This window comes from Hyla sarda, unplaced genomic scaffold (genome assembly GCF_029499605.1).
Source record: "Hyla sarda isolate aHylSar1 unplaced genomic scaffold, aHylSar1.hap1 scaffold_2788, whole genome shotgun sequence".
NCBI classification, from domain to species: Eukaryota; Metazoa; Chordata; class Amphibia; order Anura; family Hylidae; genus Hyla; species Hyla sarda.
This window is the reverse complement of record NW_026609491.1, coordinates 1-13,519: the sequence shown is the minus strand read 5'-3', so window position 1 is coordinate 13,519 and position 13,519 is coordinate 1. Positions and strand designations below refer to the sequence as shown.

The window sequence follows — 13,519 nt, the reverse complement described above, 5'->3', positions numbered from 1 at the left end:
GGGTGTGGCGCGATATTGGGGAAGGGATGAGATTTTATATTTCTTCATAAGCATTAATCTTATTTTGTCAATTAGGAACATTCAGCACCCACCCGCTATCAAGGCAGCTGCCTATCATGTCATGCCCTACCTGCACAGGTGTGCTGGCTACTCAAATGATCCAATTAAGGAGGCCATTTAGTCAGCAGCAGCAGAAGTCCTGTGCCTGGACGCTCCAACAGGGGCCAGACACAAGCAGAAGCAGAAGCAGCAGAAGCAGCAGCAGCACCACCTTTTGTTTTTTGGCTGCAGCAGCAGCAAGGCCCACAGGGCTGGCTAGCTGGCTAGCCAGCAAGCAGGTAGCAATGAAAGTAGGAATCTTTCTTTTTAACCCTGTAAGGGGGTGGTGCACTGTACCCGAAGATACTGCCATATCGGGTCAATGCATAGGGCGACGGAAGCAAGCTTCGAAATCGGCCCCCGTTCTCAAAAATCCATTTAATATATGGTCCCCAGATAGGGGACGTATCAGATATTAAACTGATAAGAACAGATACTACACTTGATCTTAGCCAAAAGGCCGAGAAGCGATAACCGTGAAAGGGGCGGGCCCAACAAGGTCCCCTTCATGGGCACTATCACTGCTTGCTGTCAGGGAGGCTGCCAGACAATTTTCCATGCACACTCTGGGCTGGGGGGCAGTCAACCACCAGTACACACAGCAGAACCTAAACCCATACCATTATTGCTAAGCAGCAAGACAGGGGCCCATTGCACTCCCACGGGGCCTTTTTAAATGCAATCCATAACCCGGATTTGCCAGGAACCCTTCTTACTCCTCCTACTTGCATGTGACACTGGGCTTAGGATCTGCATAGGAAACACACACACAAGCACACACCTACCTTTGTTGCCTGCAGATGCCTCCTTGGCTGTCCCCAAACGGTATCAAACCAACACCCACGGGAAGCTGTAAGCATAGAGGACATGCCTGCACCCCATTGGACTTACCTGTGTGGGTTAAATCCGGGTTATTTGACAACCTATGGCGGTGATGGTTCTGCTCAGGCAGAGCAGTGCTGATGCTCCTCATAAAGCTGTCGCTGCTGTGAAGGTTCTAGGTGACATCACAAATCCCTTTGGTTACATACACAACAAAGCTGGGTTGTTGTTGTTTACACTCTGCAAGGCCTGTGGAAGTGAGTGACATCATAGCACTGTAGTTCTGAGGGTTCAAGATGGATGCAACAATCTCCTGTTGCTTCTATGAAGGCCGTAATAGACGACATCACCAAACAGCTCCATAGTCACATACACAGCAAAGGAGAGATGTTGTTTACACCTAGTGATGTCAGTGGTATTGAGTGACATCACAGCACAGTGCTAAGGCTCCTGGGCCTGGACACAGCAGCGGCTGCAATATCTCAACGGAGAATACGTTTATATCTATGTGTGTGTGTGCGCATATATATATATATATATATATATATATATATATATATATATATATTTCTCCGCCGAAATCACTTTTAAACCCATTTCCACCTTTTTTTCCCTTCTCTTCCTCTTACTTTTTTTTCACGTTTTTTTACGTTTTTCTCCTTTTCGCCTCTTTTCTGGGCGTATTATTCTTCTTTTTCTTCTTTTTTTTCGTCTAATGCATACCCCATCAGTGCAGCAATGCTTATTCAATACCGCCAGCAGATGGAGACACTGGGGGATAATTTTCTAAGGATTTATACTGATTTTTCCTGTCTGAATTTGTCGCACAGAAAGTTGCAGGCCAAATATGTGTGACATTTCTGCGACTTTAGCTTCTAGAGCATTTTTACAACATTATACATAGGTGCTGAATACATAAAAAGCGACTGTTCAGCGACAGACAAGTCGCATCGGCTGAAAGTAGGCCAGAATGTCAGTCCATGTTGGAGCAGGTTTAGATACAGTCTAAAGCATAGATCTCAAAGTCTGTGCACAGAATTTAGCAAGGGCCTCGCACCTTCTGATGCATCAGGTAGGTGCACAATAGCATAGCCTAACCCTCTGTACTTTGGTCTATATTGATGCGGGACATAGACAGCCAGCTGATGACCAATCCATTAGTGCAATGGATGGCTGGAAGCATTTGTCTTTGCCTTTGCAATACCACAGAAGCAATGCATGGTCAATGTACAGCAATGACACACCTGTGTGAACAGCCAGGAGACCCCCCCCCCCCCCCCCCCCATGTTATGTTACATAGTTACATAGTTAGTACGGTCGAAAAAAGACATATGTCCATCACGTTCAACCAGGGAATTAAGGGGTAGGGGTGTGGCGCGATATTGGGGAAGGGATGAGATTTTATATTTCTTCATAAGCATTAATCTTATTTTGTCAATTAGGAACATTCAGCACCCACCCGCTATCAAGGCAGCTGCCTATCATGTCATGCCCTACCTGCACAGGTGTGCTGGCTACTCAAATGATCCAATTAAGGAGGCCATTTAGTCAGCAGCAGCAGAAGTCCTGTGCCTGGACGCTCCAACAGGGGCCAGACACAAGCAGAAGCAGAAGCAGCAGCAGCACCACCTTTTGTTTTTTGGCTGCAGCAGCAGCAAGGCCCACAGGGCTGGCTAGCTGGCTAGCCAGCAAGCAGGTAGCAATGAAAGTAGGAATCTTTCTTTTTAACCCTGTAAGGGGGTGGTGCACTGTACCCGAAGATACTGCCATATCGGGTCAATGCATAGGGCGACGGAAGCAAACTTCGAAATCGGCCCCCGTTCTCAAAAATCCATTTAATATATGGTCCCCAGATAGGGGACGTATCAGATATTAAACTGATAAGAACAGATACTACACTTGATCTTAGCCAAAAGGCCGAGAAGCGATAACCGTGAAAGGGGCGGGCCCAACAAGGTCCCCTTCATGGGCACTATCACTGCTTGCTGTCAGGGAGGCTGCCAGACAATTTTCCATGCACACTCTGGGCTGGGGGGCAGTCAACCACCAGTACACACAGCAGAACCTAAACCCATACCATTATTGCTAAGCAGCAAGACAGGGGCCCATTGCACTCCCACGGGGCCTTTTTAAATGCAATCCATAACCCGGATTTGCCAGGAACCCTTCTTACTCCTCCTACTTGCATGTGACACTGGGCTTAGGATCTGCATAGGAAACACACACACAAGCACACACCTACCTTTGTTGCCTGCAGATGCCTCCTTGGCTGTCCCCAAACGGTATCAAACCAACACCCACGGGAAGCTGTAAGCATAGAGGACATGCCTGCACCCCATTGGACTTACCTGTGTGGGTTAAATCCGGGTTATTTGACAACCTATGGCGGTGATGGTTCTGCTCAGGCAGAGCAGTGCTGATGCTCCTCATAAAGCTGTCGCTGCTGTGAAGGTTCTAGGTGACATCACAAATCCCTTTGGTTACATACACAACAAAGCTGGGTTGTTGTTGTTTACACTCTGCAAGGCCTGTGGAAGTGAGTGACATCATAGCACTGTAGTTCTGAGGGTTCAAGATGGATGCAACAATCTCCTGTTGCTTCTATGAAGGCCGTAATAGACGACATCACCAAACAGCTCCATAGTCACATACACAGCAAAGGAGAGATGTTGTTTACACCTAGTGATGTCAGTGGTATTGAGTGACATCACAGCACAGTGCTAAGGCTCCTGGGCCTGGACACAGCAGCGGCTGCAATATCTCAACGGAGAATACGTTTATATCTATGTGTGTGTGTGCGCATATATATATATATATATATATATATATATATATATATATATATTCTCCGCCGAAATCACTTTTAAACCCATTTCCACCTTTTTTTCCCTTCTCTTCCTCTTACTTTTTTTTCACGTTTTTTTACGTTTTTCTCCTTTTCGCCTCTTTTCTGGGCGTATTATTCTTCTTTTTCTTCTTTTTTTTCGTCTAATGCATACCCCATCAGTGCAGCAATGCTTATTCAATACCGCCAGCAGATGGAGACACTGGGGGATAATTTTCTAAGGATTTATACTGATTTTTCCTGTCTGAATTTGTCGCACAGAAAGTTGCAGGCCAAATATGTGTGACATTTCTGCGACTTTAGCTTCTAGAGCATTTTTACAACATTATACATAGGTGCTGAATACATAAAAAGCGACTGTTCAGCGACAGACAAGTCGCATCGGCTGAAAGTAGGCCAGAATGTCAGTCCATGTTGGAGCAGGTTTAGATACAGTCTAAAGCATAGATCTCAAAGTCTGTGCACAGAATTTAGCAAGGGCCTCGCACCTTCTGATGCATCAGGTAGGTGCACAATAGCATAGCCTAACCCTCTGTACTTTGGTCTATATTGATGCGGGACATAGACAGCCAGCTGATGACCAATCCATTAGTGCAATGGATGGCTGGAAGCATTTGTCTTTGCCTTTGCAATACCACAGAAGCAATGCATGGTCAATGTACAGCAATGACACACCTGTGTGAACAGCCAGGAGACCCCCCCCCCCCCCCCCATGTTATGTTACATAGTTACATAGTTAGTACGGTCGAAAAAAGACATATGTCCATCACGTTCAACCAGGGAATTAAGGGGTAGGGGTGTGGCGCGATATTGGGGAAGGGATGAGATTTTATATTTCTTCATAAGCATTAATCTTATTTTGTCAATTAGGAACATTCAGCACCCACCCGCTATCAAGGCAGCTGCCTATCATGTCATGCCCTACCTGCACAGGTGTGCTGGCTACTCAAATGATCCAATTAAGGAGGCCATTTAGTCAGCAGCAGCAGAAGTCCTGTGCCTGGACGCTCCAACAGGGGCCAGACACAAGCAGAAGCAGAAGCAGCAGAAGCAGCAGCAGCACCACCTTTTGTTTTTTGGCTGCAGCAGCAGCAAGGCCCACAGGGCTGGCTAGCTGGCTAGCCAGCAAGCAGGTAGCAATGAAAGTAGGAATCTTTCTTTTTAACCCTGTAAGGGGGTGGTGCACTGTACCCGAAGATACTGCCATATCGGGTCAATGCATAGGGCGACGGAAGCAAGCTTCGAAATCGGCCCCCGTTCTCAAAAATCCATTTAATATATGGTCCCCAGATAGGGGACGTATCAGATATTAAACTGATAAGAACAGATACTACACTTGATCTTAGCCAAAAGGCCGAGAAGCGATAACCGTGAAAGGGGCGGGCCCAACAAGGTCCCCTTCATGGGCACTATCACTGCTTGCTGTCAGGGAGGCTGCCAGACAATTTTCCATGCACACTCTGGGCTGGGGGGCAGTCAACCACCAGTACACACAGCAGAACCTAAACCCATACCATTATTGCTAAGCAGCAAGACAGGGGCCCATTGCACTCCCACGGGGCCTTTTTAAATGCAATCCATAACCCGGATTTGCCAGGAACCCTTCTTACTCCTCCTACTTGCATGTGACACTGGGCTTAGGATCTGCATAGGAAACACACACACAAGCACACACCTACCTTTGTTGCCTGCAGATGCCTCCTTGGCTGTCCCCAAACGGTATCAAACCAACACCCACGGGAAGCTGTAAGCATAGAGGACATGCCTGCACCCCATTGGACTTACCTGTGTGGGTTAAATCCGGGTTATTTGACAACCTATGGCGGTGATGGTTCTGCTCAGGCAGAGCAGTGCTGATGCTCCTCATAAAGCTGTCGCTGCTGTGAAGGTTCTAGGTGACATCACAAATCCCTTTGGTTACATACACAACAAAGCTGGGTTGTTGTTGTTTACACTCTGCAAGGCCTGTGGAAGTGAGTGACATCATAGCACTGTAGTTCTGAGGGTTCAAGATGGATGCAACAATCTCCTGTTGCTTCTATGAAGGCCGTAATAGACGACATCACCAAACAGCTCCATAGTCACATACACAGCAAAGGAGAGATGTTGTTTACACCTAGTGATGTCAGTGGTATTGAGTGACATCACAGCACAGTGCTAAGGCTCCTGGGCCTGGACACAGCAGCGGCTGCAATATCTCAACGGAGAATACGTTTATATCTATGTGTGTGTGTGCGCATATATATATATATATATATATATATATATATATATATATATATATTTCTCCGCCGAAATCACTTTTAAACCCATTTCCACCTTTTTTTCCCTTCTCTTCCTCTTACTTTTTTTTCACGTTTTTTTACGTTTTTCTCCTTTTCGCCTCTTTTCTGGGCGTATTATTCTTCTTTTTCTTCTTTTTTTTCGTCTAATGCATACCCCATCAGTGCAGCAATGCTTATTCAATACCGCCAGCAGATGGAGACACTGGGGGATAATTTTCTAAGGATTTATACTGATTTTTCCTGTCTGAATTTGTCGCACAGAAAGTTGCAGGCCAAATATGTGTGACATTTCTGCGACTTTAGCTTCTAGAGCATTTTTACAACATTATACATAGGTGCTGAATACATAAAAAGCGACTGTTCAGCGACAGACAAGTCGCATCGGCTGAAAGTAGGCCAGAATGTCAGTCCATGTTGGAGCAGGTTTAGATACAGTCTAAAGCATAGATCTCAAAGTCTGTGCACAGAATTTAGCAAGGGCCTCGCACCTTCTGATGCATCAGGTAGGTGCACAATAGCATAGCCTAACCCTCTGTACTTTGGTCTATATTGATGCGGGACATAGACAGCCAGCTGATGACCAATCCATTAGTGCAATGGATGGCTGGAAGCATTTGTCTTTGCCTTTGCAATACCACAGAAGCAATGCATGGTCAATGTACAGCAATGACACACCTGTGTGAACAGCCAGGAGACCCCCCCCCCCCCCCCCCATGTTATGTTACATAGTTACATAGTTAGTACGGTCGAAAAAAGACATATGTCCATCACGTTCAACCAGGGAATTAAGGGGTAGGGGTGTGGCGCGATATTGGGGAAGGGATGAGATTTTATATTTCTTCATAAGCATTAATCTTATTTTGTCAATTAGGAACATTCAGCACCCACCCGCTATCAAGGCAGCTGCCTATCATGTCATGCCCTACCTGCACAGGTGTGCTGGCTACTCAAATGATCCAATTAAGGAGGCCATTTAGTCAGCAGCAGCAGAAGTCCTGTGCCTGGACGCTCCAACAGGGGCCAGACACAAGCAGAAGCAGAAGCAGCAGAAGCAGCAGCAGCACCACCTTTTGTTTTTTGGCTGCAGCAGCAGCAAGGCCCACAGGGCTGGCTAGCTGGCTAGCCAGCAAGCAGGTAGCAATGAAAGTAGGAATCTTTCTTTTTAACCCTGTAAGGGGGTGGTGCACTGTACCCGAAGATACTGCCATATCGGGTCAATGCATAGGGCGACGGAAGCAAGCTTCGAAATCGGCCCCCGTTCTCAAAAATCCATTTAATATATGGTCCCCAGATAGGGGACGTATCAGATATTAAACTGATAAGAACAGATACTACACTTGATCTTAGCCAAAAGGCCGAGAAGCGATAACCGTGAAAGGGGCGGGCCCAACAAGGTCCCCTTCATGGGCACTATCACTGCTTGCTGTCAGGGAGGCTGCCAGACAATTTTCCATGCACACTCTGGGCTGGGGGGCAGTCAACCACCAGTACACACAGCAGAACCTAAACCCATACCATTATTGCTAAGCAGCAAGACAGGGGCCCATTGCACTCCCACGGGGCCTTTTTAAATGCAATCCATAACCCGGATTTGCCAGGAACCCTTCTTACTCCTCCTACTTGCATGTGACACTGGGCTTAGGATCTGCATAGGAAACACACACACAAGCACACACCTACCTTTGTTGCCTGCAGATGCCTCCTTGGCTGTCCCCAAACGGTATCAAACCAACACCCACGGGAAGCTGTAAGCATAGAGGACATGCCTGCACCCCATTGGACTTACCTGTGTGGGTTAAATCCGGGTTATTTGACAACCTATGGCGGTGATGGTTCTGCTCAGGCAGAGCAGTGCTGATGCTCCTCATAAAGCTGTCGCTGCTGTGAAGGTTCTAGGTGACATCACAAATCCCTTTGGTTACATACACAACAAAGCTGGGTTGTTGTTGTTTACACTCTGCAAGGCCTGTGGAAGTGAGTGACATCATAGCACTGTAGTTCTGAGGGTTCAAGATGGATGCAACAATCTCCTGTTGCTTCTATGAAGGCCGTAATAGACGACATCACCAAACAGCTCCATAGTCACATACACAGCAAAGGAGAGATGTTGTTTACACCTAGTGATGTCAGTGGTATTGAGTGACATCACAGCACAGTGCTAAGGCTCCTGGGCCTGGACACAGCAGCGGCTGCAATATCTCAACGGAGAATACGTTTATATCTATGTGTGTGTGTGCGCATATATATATATATATATATATATATATATATATATATATATATTTCTCCGCCGAAATCACTTTTAAACCCATTTCCACCTTTTTTTCCCTTCTCTTCCTCTTACTTTTTTTTCACGTTTTTTTACGTTTTTCTCCTTTTCGCCTCTTTTCTGGGCGTATTATTCTTCTTTTTCTTCTTTTTTTTCGTCTAATGCATACCCCATCAGTGCAGCAATGCTTATTCAATACCGCCAGCAGATGGAGACACTGGGGGATAATTTTCTAAGGATTTATACTGATTTTTCCTGTCTGAATTTGTCGCACAGAAAGTTGCAGGCCAAATATGTGTGACATTTCTGCGACTTTAGCTTCTAGAGCATTTTTACAACATTATACATAGGTGCTGAATACATAAAAAGCGACTGTTCAGCGACAGACAAGTCGCATCGGCTGAAAGTAGGCCAGAATGTCAGTCCATGTTGGAGCAGGTTTAGATACAGTCTAAAGCATAGATCTCAAAGTCTGTGCACAGAATTTAGCAAGGGCCTCGCACCTTCTGATGCATCAGGTAGGTGCACAATAGCATAGCCTAACCCTCTGTACTTTGGTCTATATTGATGCGGGACATAGACAGCCAGCTGATGACCAATCCATTAGTGCAATGGATGGCTGGAAGCATTTGTCTTTGCCTTTGCAATACCACAGAAGCAATGCATGGTCAATGTACAGCAATGACACACCTGTGTGAACAGCCAGGAGACCCCCCCCCCCCATGTTATGTTACATAGTTACATAGTTAGTACGGTCGAAAAAAGACATATGTCCATCACGTTCAACCAGGGAATTAAGGGGTAGGGGTGTGGCGCGATATTGGGGAAGGGATGAGATTTTATATTTCTTCATAAGCATTAATCTTATTTTGTCAATTAGGAACATTCAGCACCCACCCGCTATCAAGGCAGCTGCCTATCATGTCATGCCCTACCTGCACAGGTGTGCTGGCTACTCAAATGATCCAATTAAGGAGGCCATTTAGTCAGCAGCAGCAGAAGTCCTGTGCCTGGACGCTCCAACAGGGGCCAGACACAAGCAGAAGCAGAAGCAGCAGAAGCAGCAGCAGCACCACCTTTTGTTTTTTGGCTGCAGCAGCAGCAAGGCCCACAGGGCTGGCTAGCTGGCTAGCCAGCAAGCAGGTAGCAATGAAAGTAGGAATCTTTCTTTTTAACCCTGTAAGGGGGTGGTGCACTGTACCCGAAGATACTGCCATATCGGGTCAATGCATAGGGCGACGGAAGCAAGCTTCGAAATCGGCCCCCGTTCTCAAAAATCCATTTAATATATGGTCCCCAGATAGGGGACGTATCAGATATTAAACTGATAAGAACAGATACTACACTTGATCTTAGCCAAAAGGCCGAGAAGCGATAACCGTGAAAGGGGCGGGCCCAACAAGGTCCCCTTCATGGGCACTATCACTGCTTGCTGTCAGGGAGGCTGCCAGACAATTTTCCATGCACACTCTGGGCTGGGGGGCAGTCAACCACCAGTACACACAGCAGAACCTAAACCCATACCATTATTGCTAAGCAGCAAGACAGGGGCCCATTGCACTCCCACGGGGCCTTTTTAAATGCAATCCATAACCCGGATTTGCCAGGAACCCTTCTTACTCCTCCTACTTGCATGTGACACTGGGCTTAGGATCTGCATAGGAAACACACACACAAGCACACACCTACCTTTGTTGCCTGCAGATGCCTCCTTGGCTGTCCCCAAACGGTATCAAACCAACACCCACGGGAAGCTGTAAGCATAGAGGACATGCCTGCACCCCATTGGACTTACCTGTGTGGGTTAAATCCGGGTTATTTGACAACCTATGGCGGTGATGGTTCTGCTCAGGCAGAGCAGTGCTGATGCTCCTCATAAAGCTGTCGCTGCTGTGAAGGTTCTAGGTGACATCACAAATCCCTTTGGTTACATACACAACAAAGCTGGGTTGTTGTTGTTTACACTCTGCAAGGCCTGTGGAAGTGAGTGACATCATAGCACTGTAGTTCTGAGGGTTCAAGATGGATGCAACAATCTCCTGTTGCTTCTATGAAGGCCGTAATAGACGACATCACCAAACAGCTCCATAGTCACATACACAGCAAAGGAGAGATGTTGTTTACACCTAGTGATGTCAGTGGTATTGAGTGACATCACAGCACAGTGCTAAGGCTCCTGGGCCTGGACACAGCAGCGGCTGCAATATCTCAACGGAGAATACGTTTATATCTATGTGTGTGTGTGCGCATATATATATATATATATATATATATATATATATATATATATATATTTCTCCGCCGAAATCACTTTTAAACCCATTTCCACCTTTTTTTCCCTTCTCTTCCTCTTACTTTTTTTTCACGTTTTTTTACGTTTTTCTCCTTTTCGCCTCTTTTCTGGGCGTATTATTCTTCTTTTTCTTCTTTTTTTTCGTCTAATGCATACCCCATCAGTGCAGCAATGCTTATTCAATACCGCCAGCAGATGGAGACACTGGGGGATAATTTTCTAAGGATTTATACTGATTTTTCCTGTCTGAATTTGTCGCACAGAAAGTTGCAGGCCAAATATGTGTGACATTTCTGCGACTTTAGCTTCTAGAGCATTTTTACAACATTATACATAGGTGCTGAATACATAAAAAGCGACTGTTCAGCGACAGACAAGTCGCATCGGCTGAAAGTAGGCCAGAATGTCAGTCCATGTTGGAGCAGGTTTAGATACAGTCTAAAGCATAGATCTCAAAGTCTGTGCACAGAATTTAGCAAGGGCCTCGCACCTTCTGATGCATCAGGTAGGTGCACAATAGCATAGCCTAACCCTCTGTACTTTGGTCTATATTGATGCGGGACATAGACAGCCAGCTGATGACCAATCCATTAGTGCAATGGATGGCTGGAAGCATTTGTCTTTGCCTTTGCAATACCACAGAAGCAATGCATGGTCAATGTACAGCAATGACACACCTGTGTGAACAGCCAGGAGACCCCCCCCCCCCCATGTTATGTTACATAGTTACATAGTTAGTACGGTCGAAAAAAGACATATGTCCATCACGTTCAACCAGGGAATTAAGGGGTAGGGGTGTGGCGCGATATTGGGGAAGGGATGAGATTTTATATTTCTTCATAAGCATTAATCTTATTTTGTCAATTAGGAACATTCAGCACCCACCCGCTATCAAGGCAGCTGCCTATCATGTCATGCCCTACCTGCACAGGTGTGCTGGCTACTCAAATGATCCAATTAAGGAGGCCATTTAGTCAGCAGCAGCAGAAGTCCTGTGCCTGGACGCTCCAACAGGGGCCAGACACAAGCAGAAGCAGAAGCAGCAGAAGCAGCAGCAGCACCACCTTTTGTTTTTTGGCTGCAGCAGCAGCAAGGCCCACAGGGCTGGCTAGCTGGCTAGCCAGCAAGCAGGTAGCAATGAAAGTAGGAATCTTTCTTTTTAACCCTGTAAGGGGGTGGTGCACTGTACCCGAAGATACTGCCATATCGGGTCAATGCATAGGGCGACGGAAGCAAGCTTCGAAATCGGCCCCCGTTCTCAAAAATCCATTTAATATATGGTCCCCAGATAGGGGACGTATCAGATATTAAACTGATAAGAACAGATACTACACTTGATCTTAGCCAAAAGGCCGAGAAGCGATAACCGTGAAAGGGGCGGGCCCAACAAGGTCCCCTTCATGGGCACTATCACTGCTTGCTGTCAGGGAGGCTGCCAGACAATTTTCCATGCACACTCTGGGCTGGGGGGCAGTCAACCACCAGTACACACAGCAGAACCTAAACCCATACCATTATTGCTAAGCAGCAAGACAGGGGCCCATTGCACTCCCACGGGGCCTTTTTAAATGCAATCCATAACCCGGATTTGCCAGGAACCCTTCTTACTCCTCCTACTTGCATGTGACACTGGGCTTAGGATCTGCATAGGAAACACACACACAAGCACACACCTACCTTTGTTGCCTGCAGATGCCTCCTTGGCTGTCCCCAAACGGTATCAAACCAACACCCACGGGAAGCTGTAAGCATAGAGGACATGCCTGCACCCCATTGGACTTACCTGTGTGGGTTAAATCCGGGTTATTTGACAACCTATGGCGGTGATGGTTCTGCTCAGGCAGAGCAGTGCTGATGCTCCTCATAAAGCTGTCGCTGCTGTGAAGGTTCTAGGTGACATCACAAATCCCTTTGGTTACATACACAACAAAGCTGGGTTGTTGTTGTTTACACTCTGCAAGGCCTGTGGAAGTGAGTGACATCATAGCACTGTAGTTCTGAGGGTTCAAGATGGATGCAACAATCTCCTGTTGCTTCTATGAAGGCCGTAATAGACGACATCACCAAACAGCTCCATAGTCACATACACAGCAAAGGAGAGATGTTGTTTACACCTAGTGATGTCAGTGGTATTGAGTGACATCACAGCACAGTGCTAAGGCTCCTGGGCCTGGACACAGCAGCGGCTGCAATATCTCAACGGAGAATACGTTTATATCTATGTGTGTGTGTGCGCATATATATATATATATATATATATATATATATATATATATATATTTCTCCGCCGAAATCACTTTTAAACCCATTTCCACCTTTTTTTCCCTTCTCTTCCTCTTACTTTTTTTTCACGTTTTTTTACGTTTTTCTCCTTTTCGCCTCTTTTCTGGGCGTATTATTCTTCTTTTTCTTCTTTTTTTTCGTCTAATGCATACCCCATCAGTGCAGCAATGCTTATTCAATACCGCCAGCAGATGGAGACACTGGGGGATAATTTTCTAAGGATTTATACTGATTTTTCCTGTCTGAATTTGTCGCACAGAAAGTTGCAGGCCAAATATGTGTGACATTTCTGCGACTTTAGCTTCTAGAGCATTTTTACAACATTATACATAGGTGCTGAATACATAAAAAGCGACTGTTCAGCGACAGACAAGTCGCATCGGCTGAAAGTAGGCCAGAATGTCAGTCCATGTTGGAGCAGGTTTAGATACAGTCTAAAGCATAGATCTCAAAGTCTGTGCACAGAATTTAGCAAGGGCCTCGCACCTTCTGATGCATCAGGTAGGTGCACAATAGCATAGCCTAACCCTCTGTACTTTGGTCTATATTGATGCGGGACATAGACAGCCAGCTGATGACCAATCCATTAGTGCAATGGATGGCTGGAAGCATTTGTCTTTGCC

General features: G+C 46.2%; 6 non-coding genes across 6 annotated transcripts; all 6 read right to left on the bottom strand.

The window, feature by feature from the left end:
* Positions 1–380: 380 nt before the first annotated feature.
* LOC130326024 (U2 spliceosomal RNA) lies at positions 381–571 on the bottom strand. Its single transcript, XR_008870712.1, has one exon. It is a non-coding gene; the product is annotated as a U2 spliceosomal RNA (small nuclear RNA).
* A 2,088-nt stretch (positions 572–2,659) lies between these two features.
* Positions 2,660–2,850, bottom strand: LOC130326019 (U2 spliceosomal RNA). Its single transcript, XR_008870708.1, has one exon. It is a non-coding gene; the product is annotated as a U2 spliceosomal RNA (small nuclear RNA).
* Positions 2,851–4,941: 2,091 nt separating this feature from the next.
* LOC130326023 (U2 spliceosomal RNA) lies at positions 4,942–5,132 on the bottom strand. Its single transcript, XR_008870711.1, has one exon. It is a non-coding gene; the product is annotated as a U2 spliceosomal RNA (small nuclear RNA).
* Positions 5,133–7,227: 2,095 nt separating this feature from the next.
* LOC130326022 (U2 spliceosomal RNA) lies at positions 7,228–7,418 on the bottom strand. Its single transcript, XR_008870710.1, has one exon. It is a non-coding gene; the product is annotated as a U2 spliceosomal RNA (small nuclear RNA).
* A 2,087-nt stretch (positions 7,419–9,505) lies between these two features.
* On the bottom strand, positions 9,506–9,696 carry LOC130326020 (U2 spliceosomal RNA). Its single transcript, XR_008870709.1, has one exon. It is a non-coding gene; the product is annotated as a U2 spliceosomal RNA (small nuclear RNA).
* Positions 9,697–11,786: 2,090 nt separating this feature from the next.
* On the bottom strand, positions 11,787–11,977 carry LOC130326011 (U2 spliceosomal RNA). The gene has a single exon (XR_008870699.1). It is a non-coding gene; the product is annotated as a U2 spliceosomal RNA (small nuclear RNA).
* Positions 11,978–13,519: the final 1,542 nt, after the last annotated feature.